Raw genomic sequence first — 11,936 nt, 5'->3', positions numbered from 1 at the left:
GCCAAAGCAACAGAGTGGCTCAAAAAGAAGCACATTAAGGTCATAGAGTGGCCTAGCAAGTCTCTAGACCTTAATCCCATAGAAAACTTATGGAGGGTGTTGAAGCTCCGAGTTACCAAGTGACTGCCTCAAAATCTTAATTGACAAAGACCTACTGCTGGTCGAAACATTGTATTTTACCATGGCGGAGTAAAGTTTTTTTCTACTACTACACCTGGATGGAGCGCTGTTGTTCTATTTTTTGATAGCCTCAAAAGCTTAATGGTTTAGAGATAATCTGTAAAAAGGAGTGGACAAACATTCCTCCTAACATGTATGCAAACCTCATCAACTAAGAAAAAACTGTCTGACTGCTGTGCTTGCCAACTAGGGTTTTGCCTCCAAGTATTAACCCCTTAATCCCATTCGACGTACGATCCCATCGAGGTGACCTGGGACTTAATTCCCAGTGATGGGATAGTAAGTCCAGCGCGTTCAGCCGCGCTCACGGGGGGAGCGCGGCTGATCGCGGCCAGATGTCAGCTGACTATCGCAGCTGACATCCGGCACTATGTGCCAGGAGCGGTCACGGACCGCTCCTGGCACATTAACCCCTGGAACACTGCGATCAAACATGATCGCAGCGTTCCGGCGGCACAGGAAAGCATCGAGCAGGGAGGGGACTCCCTGCGTGCTTCCCTGAGACCCTCGGAGCAACGCGATGTGATCGCGTTGCTCCGAGGGTTTCCTACTTCCTCCTCCCTGCAGGCCCCGGATCCAAAATGGCCTCGGGGGGCCTTCCGGGTCCTGCAGGGAGGTGGCTTGCAAGCACCTGCTCAGAGCAGGCGCTTGCAAGCCTTCTGCAGTGTTTGTGTGATCGCTGATCTGACACAGTACACTGCAAAGTGTCAGATCAGCAATCACTGGGACAAAGTTAAAAAGTTACAAAAAAATATTTACATGTGTAAAAAAAAAAATTCCTAAATAAAGAAAAAAAAATATTGTTCCAATAAATACATTTCTTTATCTGAATAAAAAAAAACAATAAAAGTACACATATGTAGTATCGCCGCATCCGTAACGACCCAACCTATAAAACTGTACCACTAGTTAACCCCTTCAGTGAACACCGTCACAAAAAAACGAGGCAAAAAACAACGCTTTATTATCATACTGCCGAACAAAAAGTGGAATAACACGTGATCAAAAAGACGGATATAAATATCCATGGTACCGCTGAAAACGTCATCTTGTCCCGCAAAAAACAAGATGCCATACAGCATCATCAGCAAAAAAATAAAAAAGTTATAGTCCTCAGAATAAAGCGATGCAAAAATAATTAATTTTTATATAAAATAGTTTGTATTGTATAAAAGCGCCAAAACTGAAAAAAAATGATATAAATGAGGTATCACTGTAATCGTACTAACCCGAAGAATAAAACTGCTTTATCAATTTTACCAAACGTTGAACGGTATAATGCCTCCCCCCCCATAAGACATTCATGACTAGCTGGTTTTTGGTCATTCTGCCTCACAAAAATCAGAATAAAAAGCAATCAAAAATGTCACGTGCCCGAAAATGGTTCCAATAAAAACGTTAACTCGTCCTGCAAAAATAAGACCTCACATGACTCTGTGGACCAAAATATGGAAAAATTATAGCTCTCAAAATGTGGAGACGCAAAAACTATTTTTTGCAATAAAAAGCGTCTTTTAGTGTGTGACATGTGCCAATCATGAAAATCCGCTAAAATACCCGCTAGAAATAGTAAATCAAACCCCCTTCATCATCCCCTTATTTAGGGAAAAATAATAAAATTAAAAACATGTATTTATTTCCATTTTCCCATTAGGGTTAGGGTTAGGGTTGGGGCTAAAGTTAGGGTTAGGGCTACAGTTAGGGTTGGGGCTAAAGTTAGGGTTAAGGTTGGGGCTAAAGTTAGGGTTAGGGTTCAGGCTAAAGTTAGGGTTAGGGTTTGAATTACATTTATGGTTGGGATTAGGGTTAGGGGTGTGTCAGGACTAGGGGTGTGGTTAGGGTTACGTTGGGATTAGGGTTGTGTTGGAGTTAGGGGTGTGGTTAGGGTTGGGATTAGGGTTAGGGGTGTGTCGGGGTTAGGGGTGTGTTGGGGTTAGGGGTGTGGTTTGGATTAGGGTTAGGGGCATGTTTGGGTTAGGGGTGTGATTAGGGTTATGGTTAGGGTTGAGATTAGGGTTAGGGGTGTGTTTGGGTTAGGGTTTCAGTTAGAATTGGGGGGTTTCCACTGTTTAGGCACATCAGGAGCTCTCTAAATGTGGCATGGCGTCCGATCTCAATTCCAGCCAATTCTGCATTGAAAAAGTAAAACAGTGCTCCCTTCATTCTGAGCTCTCCCGTGCCCCCAAACAGGAGTTCCCCCCACATATGGGGTATCAGCGTACTCAGGACAAATTGGACAACAACTTTTGGGGTCCAATTTCTCCTGTTACCCTTGGGAAAATACAAAACTGGGGGCTAAAAAATATTTTTTGTGGAAAAAAAAAAGAATTTTTATTTTCACGGCTCTGCGTTATAAACTGTAGTGAAAAACTTGGTTGTTCAAAGTTCTCACAACACATCTAGATAAGTTCCTTAGGGGGTCTACTTTCCAAAATGGTGTCACTTGTGGGGGTTTCAATGTTTAGGCACATCAGGGGCTCTCCCAACGCGACATGGCGTCCCATCTCAATTCCAGTCAATTTTTGCATTGAAAAGTCAAGCGGTTTACCCCCACATATGGGTTATCAGCGTACTCAGGACAACTTGCACAACAACTTTTGGGGTCTAATTTCTTCTGTTACCCTTGGGAAAATAAAAAATTGTGGGCAAAAAGATCATTTTTGTTAAAAAATATGATTTTTATTTTTACGGCTCTACATTATAAACTTCTGTGAAGCACTTGGTGGGTCAAAGTGCTCACCACACATCTAGATAAGTTCCTTAGGGTGTCTACTTTCCAAAATGGTATCACTTGTGGGGGTGTCAATGCTTTGGCACATCAGGGGCTCTCCAAACGCAAAGTGGTGTCCCATCTTAATTCCAGTCAATTGTGGCGTCCCATCTCAATTCCAGTCAATTTTGCATTGAAAACTCAAATGGCGCTCCTTCCCTTCTGAGCTCTGCCATGCGCCCAAACAGTGGTTTACCCCCACATATGGGGTATCAGCGTACTCAGGACAAATTGCACAACAACTTTTGGTGTCCAGTTTTTTCTGTTACCCTTGGTAAAATAAAACAAATTGGAGCTGAAATAAATTTTTGGTGAAAAAAGTTAAATGTTCATTTTTTTTAAACATTCCAAAAATTCCTGTGAATCACCTGAAGGGTTAATAAACTTCTTGACTGTGGTTTTGAGCACCTTGAGGGGTGCAGTTTTAGAATGGTGTCACACTTGGGTATTTTCTATCATATAGACCCCTCAAAGTGACTTCAAATGTGATGTGGTCCCTAAAAAAATGGTGGTGTAAAAATGAGAAATTGCTGGTCAACTTTTAACCCTTATAACTCTGTAACAAAAAAAAAATTTTGGTTCCAAAATTGTGCTGATGTAAACTAGACATGTGGAAAATGTTACGTATTAAGTATTTTGTGTGATATATCTCCGTGATTTAAGGGTATAAAAATTAAAAGTTGGAAAATTGCACAATTTTCAAAATTTTCACCAAATTTCTGTTTTTTGGCCAATAAATGCAGGTGATATCAAAGAAATTTTACCACTATCATGAAGTACAATATGTCACGAGAAAACAATGTCAGAATCATCAGGATCTGTTGAAGCGTTTTAGAGTTATAACCTCATAAAGGGACAGTGGTCAGAATTGTAAAAATTGGCCCGGTCATTAACGTGCAAACCACCCTTGGGGGTTAAGGGGTGAAGACTTGTTTGCCAGAGGGATCAAATACTTAATCAGCATTCATATGTGCATTAATCATAATATTCCATATATATTTAGATAACCAATAACAGAGGAGCTAGACAATATGGTAATTAACTAACCACCCCTAACCACCTCCTTTCTGTATGCAATTATAAAACCATGTATGTACAATAAATCATTAGTATTGGTGGAATGTTATTGTTACAATGGTGCACAGTGTCATTCTTGAGCGCTCAAAATACTCAGTCTTATTGGGAACGGCCGCAGCACTCACAGGGATAGATTTATCCAAACCAAATTTCCAGAACAATTTCTCACTGAAAAATGCAAATACATGTATATAATTTATACAATGTGATTTTCTGGATTTTATTTTTGATATTCTCTCAGTATTAAAATTAACCTAGCCTTAAAATTATAGACTGTTCATGTCTTTGTCATTGGAGAAGCTTACAAAATCAGCAAGGCAAATACTTATTTTCCCCACTGTATGTTTGATTTCATGTATTTTCCCTCTCCATCACATTAGGCTTTTGTTATTAATTTACTCTTCAATTTATATGTCCTTTTTTCCTTAAATTTCCTTGTTTGCATATATTTATTTTACACTAATGTTCTTTGCCATAGTTCTGATATAAACTTCTTCCTTCCTTACCCTTTCCATGGTGGTCCTGCTGTTTCCGGTAATCCCAATAATGATATTCCTTTAAGTCCTATTCTTCAAGTCCCCCCCATTCCCACCCCTTGTTGCGTTTCTTCATACCTTTTGTAATGACAGGCAGCTGTCCCCTCTCAGCGCTCAGTTAACGCATACTCCGTTCGGGACAGCCTCCTGACTTCCGACCCTTCTCGCCCAGTGATGTCAGCGGTCCACGCTTGCAACCCTAGCGTGGGGATCCGGAAGTCACTTTTTGCAAGGCGATCTGGTGAACTGCATATGCAGGATAACCCTCTGATTCTGCCAACATGTGCAACAACTGCTACTTTCATTATTTAAACGTGCACATTACACTGAGAACACACATGCCCCAATTGAAAGAAGCCAGATGGGCGAAACACCGATGTCGGGGTCGTAGTTGTGGTGTGTCTGTGGCTGTGATTTATACTGATGTAAGCAATATGAGACCTTTCTTTGCTTTACAGCTTCAAAAAACATGCATATGGGCACCTGACCTTCATTAGATCGAGTTACCTATTAATATACCTTATTGGATTGCAACTACTGCGCTTTAGGTGATTGTATTCCTCTGTATTCAGGCACTTTGCACTTTATTTAACACAGGCAATATTTTCTCCTAAAATGCACTTTTTGTGAATATGATTCAGTCATTCCCAATATATCTAGTTGCCGCTAAGTATTTCTGCCACTGACAGTCCACCACCTGCTATCTCAGAGAAAATCCTTTTGCTTTTTTGTTTTTTTTTAAATTAAATTTTTTTCAATAAAATATTGTATTTTATGACTTTTATGCTTATGTCTCTTTATCTTTTTTGACATCTTTAATTGGGATTTAGTTTATTCCAATGTTTTTGAGGTTGCTCCAAAATTGTATATGGACTTTTGATTTATCTATTTAAATTGTCTCTTCAGAGAGGAAGAGGACTAGAACTCTAGTGCCACCTATTGGAAGTAGCAATCCTAACAGTCAATGTCGACCCTTTAACGAGCCTTGTCACATGACTTAGGATAAAAGCCATAGCAGAATCTCAATTTGCAGACATTGTGTTTCGGGGTACTGCCCCTCGTCAGTGCAAAGTGGAGATCTGGTTTGGCTGAGTGAGAGGCGCCTGACCGGGATCCAAAAAGTATAATTTCTCCTTGTGGAGAGTGACATGTTAAGCATGTTGAGGTGAGGAGACTTAAAGCCGCAATGCTCCTCTGGGAAATATGCAAATTGTCTCTTCAGAGAGGAAGAGGACTTGAACTCTAGTGCCACCTATTGGAAGTAGCAATCCTAACAGTCAATGTCGACCCTTTAACGAGTCTTGTCACATGACTTAGGATAAAAGCCAAAGCAGAATCTCAATTTGCAGAAACTGTGTTTCGGGGTACTGCCCCTCGTCAGTGCAAAGTGGAGATCTGGTTTGGCTGAGTGAGAGGCGTCTGACCGGGATCCAAGAAGTATCATTTCTCCTTTAAAAGAGTGTACAAACATCTACAGTAAAGGTTCTCATATTCTGGGTATCCTGTAGCTGTTTTCCAATCACTGTCAACAAATCTGCCTGATTTCCCACAAATATATGTCCCCATACATATTAGTCAGGCGATTCTGCCGAAGTCAATAAGTTAAGGTGACTTTAAAGGGAACCTGTCTCCCCCCCCAGGCGTTTGAAACTAAAAGAGCCACCTTGTGCAGCAGAAATGCTGCATTCTGACAAGGTGGCTCTTTTAGTTATTGGTGCTGTAACTGCAGAATTAATCCGTTTTGTAATTTGTCCCAAATACCTTTCTTCAGTCAAGGAGGCAGACCTTTCCCCCCTGCTGCAGACACCACACAGCCGTCACTCAAATCCTCTTCGCGCCGGGCGCCGCCTCCTCATCGCTGTTTTGAAATCAGCCGGCGCCTGTGCTCTTTTCTCCTGCCTTGGGCAGGTGCAGTGAGCGCTGCCCGTCTGTCCTCATATACAGTCTAGCTGACTGCGCCTGTGCAGCCGCCCTGCCTGTGAATCCCAGCCCCGCAGTTACTTATGATTTATTCACACTGCTGGGCTGGGATTCACAGGCAGGGCAGCCGCACAGGCGCAGTCAGCTAGACTGCATATGAGGATGGGCAGCGCTCACTGCGCCTGCCCAAGGCAGGAGAAAAGAGCGCAGGCGCCGGCTGATTTCAAAACAGCGCTGAGGAGGCGGCGCCCAGCGCCAAGAAGACTTGAGTGACGGCTGTGTGGTGTCTACAGCAGGGGGGGAAAGGCCTGCCTCCTTGACTGAAGAAAGGTATTTGGGACAAATTACAAAACTGCTTAATTCTGCAGTTACAGCACCAATAACTAAAAGAGCCACCTTGTCAGAATGCAGCATTACTGCTGCACAAGGTGACTCTTTTAGTTTCAAACGCCTGGGGGGGGGGTGACAGGTTCCCTTTAAATGGGGGTTTTAACATTGTTATAAATGGCCATATTGTGAATGTCAGTCACCTTAATAGCCTTGTCTGTAGTCACTCCCCTGCACTTTGATTGACAGCCTGTTTGCATCATGTGTGCAATGTTAGTGAGTAGAGCAGGCTGTCATTTAAAGTGACAGGGACTGATTAAAGATGCCACTACAGTGACCAAAAGACTACTTCTGCCATGAGACGAGCATATTGCTTCAGGCATTGGTCTGAGCTGTCTGACAGAGGAAAAAATGCTGCCGCTTCTCTTTAAGGCCACGTTCACAAGTTCAGTATTTCACATCAGTATCTGTAAGACAAAACTTGGAGTGGGTGATAAATGCAGAAGAGGTGACATGTTTCTATTATACGTTTCCCCTGATTGTTCCACTCCTGGTTTTGGCTTACAAATACTGAGGTAAAATACTGAGCAAATACTGATAGTGTGAAAGTAAGCTTAGATTGAGGCGCTGTATACTGGCCAGTAGGAAGCTGCCAGTCGCAGCATCTCAGACAAAGGCATGAGGAATGCATGCCCGGGGCAGAGAGGAGCCCGCTGGGCTGGTGTCAGGTTTATTACCAGCTGGATGAACCCCTCATATGCACATCCAGTTGAAAACTATTGCTGAGCAGGGAGCTACTAACTGCAAATTATTGTTACCCTGTTATTTTAATATATCATGTTGGAGGGTATGGATGATTAATGTAAAAATTAGAGATTATAATCTCTGGGGAAGATGATGTTTGTTACTGCAGTGGTTACTGTGATTATGTATGTTGTTCACTACTTGTATTGGTGTTTTTTTCAGTGCTAGATGCTTGGCATATGCTTAGATATAAGGTTTCTTCACTGCTGTTATATACACTGCTCAAAAAAATAAAGGGAACACTTAAACAACACAATATAACTCCAAGCAAATCAAACTTCTGTGAAATCAAACTGTCCACTTAGGAAGCAACACTGTTTGACAATCAATTTCACATGCTGTTGTGCAAATGGAATAGACAACAGATGAAAATGATTGGCAATTATCAAGACACACTCAATAAAGGAGTGGGTCTGCAGGTAGGGACCTCAGACCACATCTCATCATCAGCTTTCTGGCTGATGTTTTGGTCACTTTTGAATGTTGGTTGTGCTTTCACACTCGTGGTAGCATGAAACGGACTCTACAACCCACACAAGTGGCTCAGGTAGAACAGCTCATCCAGGATGGCACATCAATGTGAGCTGTGGCAAGAAGATTTTCTGTGTCTGTCAACGTAGTGTACAGAGGCTGGAGGTGCTACCAGGAGACAGGCCAGTACACCAGGAGACGTGGAGGGGGCCATAGGAGGGCATCAACCCAGCAGCAGGACCGCTACCTCAGCCTTCGTGCAAGGATAAACAGGAAGAGCAATGCCAGAGCCCTGCAAAATAATCTCCAGCAGGTGACAAATGTGCATGTGTCTGCACAAATAGTTAGAAACCGACTCCATGAGGATGGACTGAGTGCCCGACGTCCACAGATGGGGGCTGTGCTCACAGCCCAACACCATGCAGGACCCTTGGCATTTGCCACAGAAAACCAGGATTGGCAAATTCGCCACTGGCGCCCTGTGCTCTTCACAGATGAAAGCAGGTTCACACTGAGCACATGTGACAGACGTGACAGAGTCTGGAGATGCCATGGAGAGTGATCTGCTGCCTGCAGCATCCTTCAGCATGACCGGTTTGGCAGTGGGTCAGTAATGGTATGGGGTGGCATTTCTTTGGAGGGCCGCACTGCCCTCCATGTGCTCACCAGAGGTAGCCTGACTGCCATTAGGTACCGAGATGAGATCCTCAGACCCCTTTTGAGACGATATGCTGGTGCGGTTGGCCCTGGGTTCCTCCTATTGCAGGACAATGGCAGACCTCATGTGGCTGGAGTGTGTCAGCAGTTCCTGCAAGATGAAGGCATTGAAGCTATGGACTGGCCCGCCCGTTCCCCAGACCTGAATCCGATTGAACACATTAGGGACATCATGTTTTGCACTATCCACCAATGTCACATTGCACCACAGACTGTCCAGGAGTTGGCAGATGCTTTAGTCCAAGTCTGGGAGGAGATCCCTCAGGAGACCATCTGCCGCCTCATCAGGAGCATGCCCAGGCGTTGTAGAGAGGTCATACAGGCATGTGGAGGCCACACACACTACTGAGCATCATTTCCTTGTCTTGAGGCATTTCCACTGAAGTTGGATCAGCCTGTAACTTAATTTTCCACTTTGATTTTGAGCATCATTCCCACTCCAGACCTCCGTGGGATATTAGTTGTGATTTTACGTTGATCATTTTTAGGTTTTATTATTCACAACACCTTCCACTATGTAATGAATAAAGATTTACAACTGGAATATTTCATTCAGTGATATCTAGGATGTGGGATTTTAGTATTCCCTTTATTTTTTGAGCAGTGTATTTGTGTGTACAGTGTATGCATTGCTTAATTTTGGTACCAACCATATTTTTCAGATTATAAAACACCCCCTCATCCCAGCCTGCAGCCTGCAGCAACATTCCACACTTGCCTCCTCCAGCACCGACCCTGGGACCCTGCTTCACGGCAGCCACCACCCCTGGTAAGCAATAAGACACATGGATTATAAGAAGCACCATCATTTTATTACAAAAAAATTTTTTCCTATTTTTCTCCTCAAAATTTGGGGTGCGTCTTATAATCCTCAAGTATACGGTACTTATGTATATGAATTCTTTGCTGCTGATATACTGTATATTTATGTATATGGTTTATTAATTGCCTGATGCTGGTATATATTTGTGCATACAGTGTCTTCAATGAAGATATATATTTGTGTGTTCGGTTTGTACATCGCTGAATGCCTTTTTAGATGGGGAGGTGGTGCCATTTAAATTTTCACATCAGACAGAAGAAAAGATAAAAACGGACCTAGCTGACTGTAACTGCTCCCTGCACTTCCCTAAGGCCGGCGTCACACTAGAGAGTTTTACGGACGTATGAGAGGCGCAAAATCTACGCATTGCACACAGACCAATGATTTTCTATGGGGCAGCTCCTATCTGCTGTATATTTCTCGGCCATATTTTGGATTAAGTGTATAATAAAGATTTTACAACCCCATGTGTGTTTTTTATTTTAATAAAATACTTTATTCTTAAGGTGTGTGTGTATTATTAACCTTTTAATATTATTGGATTAATAATGGATAGGTGTCTCATTGACACCTCTCCATTATTAACCAGGCTTAATGTCACCTTACAATAGCAAGGTGACATTAACCCTTTATTACCCCATATCCAACCACTACAGGGCAGTGGGAAGAGAGTGGCTAAAGGTACCTTCACACTAAACGATATCGCTAGCGGTCCGTGACGTTGCAGCGTCCTGGCTAGCGATATCGTTTAGTTTGACACGCAGCAGCGATCAGGATCCTGCTGTGATATCGCTGGTCATTGAACAAAGTTCAGAACTTTATTTGGTCGTCAGATCGCCGTGTATCGTCGTGTTTGACACCAAAAGCAACAGATACCAGCGATGTTTTACACTGGTAACCAGGGTAAACATCGGGTTACTAAGCGCAGGGCCGCACTTAGTAACCCGATGTTTACCCTGGTTACCAGTGTAAAATGAAAAAAAAACAAACTACATACTCACCTTCACGTCCCCCGGCGTCCGCTTCCCACACTGACTGAGCGCCGTAAAGTGAAAGTGAAAGTACAGCACAGCGGTGACGTCACCGCTCTGCTGTTAGGGCCGGCGCTCAGTCAGTGCAGGAAGCGGACGCCGGGGGACGCGAATGTAAGTATGTACTGTTTGTTTTTTTTACATTTTACGCTGGTAACCAGGGTAAACATCGGGTTACTAAGCGCGGCCCTGCGCTTAGTAACCCGATGTTTACCCTGGTTACCCGGGGACCTCGGCATCGTTGGTCGCTGGAGAGCGGTCTGTGTGACAGCTCTCCAGCGATCAAACAGCGACGCTGCAGCGATCGGCATCGTTGTCGCTATCGCTGCAGCGTCGCTTAATGTGAAGGTACCTTAAGTGCCAGAATAGGCGCATCTTACAGATGTGCCTTTTCTGGGGTGGCTGGGGGCAGATGTTTTTAGCCAGGGGGGGACCAATTACCATGGTCCCTCTCTAGGCTATTAATATCTGCCCTCAGTCACTGGCTTTCCCACTCTGGAGGAGAAAATTGCGTGGGAGCCCACGCCAGTTTTTTCCGTGATTTAACCCTTTCTTTTAACAGCTAGAGCCCCCAAATTTTGCACACAGACTCTACTAACATTATTAGTGAGGAATATATATATATATATATATATAAAAAAAAAGGATATGAAATGGTTTACTGTATGTAAACCATGTCTCATATCCTGTCGGGTTTGATAAGGAGATAGCAAAAGCCGGCAATTGAATATATATATGTGTGTCTCAATGATATATATATATATATATATATATATATATATATATATATACTAGATTGTGGCCCGATTTTAACGCATCGGGTACTCTAGAATATGCATGTCCCCGTAGTATATGGACAATGATGATTCCAGAATTCGCGGCAGACTGTGCCCGTCGCTGATTGGTCGAGGCAACCTTTATGACATCATTGTCACCATGGCAACCATTATGACATCTACGTCAATACTGTGCCCGTCGCTGATTGGTCGAGGCGAATTCGCGGCAGACTGTGCCCATCGCTGATTGGTCGAGGCAACCTTTATGACATCATCGTCGCCATGGCAACCATTATGAGATCTACGTCGATACTGTGCCCGTCGCTGATTGGTCAAGGCCCGGCGGCCTCGACCAATCAGAGACGTGGGATTTCCAGGACAGACAGACAGACAGACAGAAAAACCCTTAGACAATTATACTGTATATATAGATATACTGTATATATGTTTTCACGAATATTTGAGCCCATGGATCCATTATATGTCCATTTTGCAAGGTTGCGA

The sequence above is a fragment of the Ranitomeya variabilis genome, chromosome 3, assembly GCF_051348905.1.
Source record: "Ranitomeya variabilis isolate aRanVar5 chromosome 3, aRanVar5.hap1, whole genome shotgun sequence".
NCBI classification, from domain to species: domain Eukaryota; kingdom Metazoa; phylum Chordata; class Amphibia; order Anura; family Dendrobatidae; genus Ranitomeya; species Ranitomeya variabilis.
Note: the sequence above shows the minus strand (reverse complement) of the source record.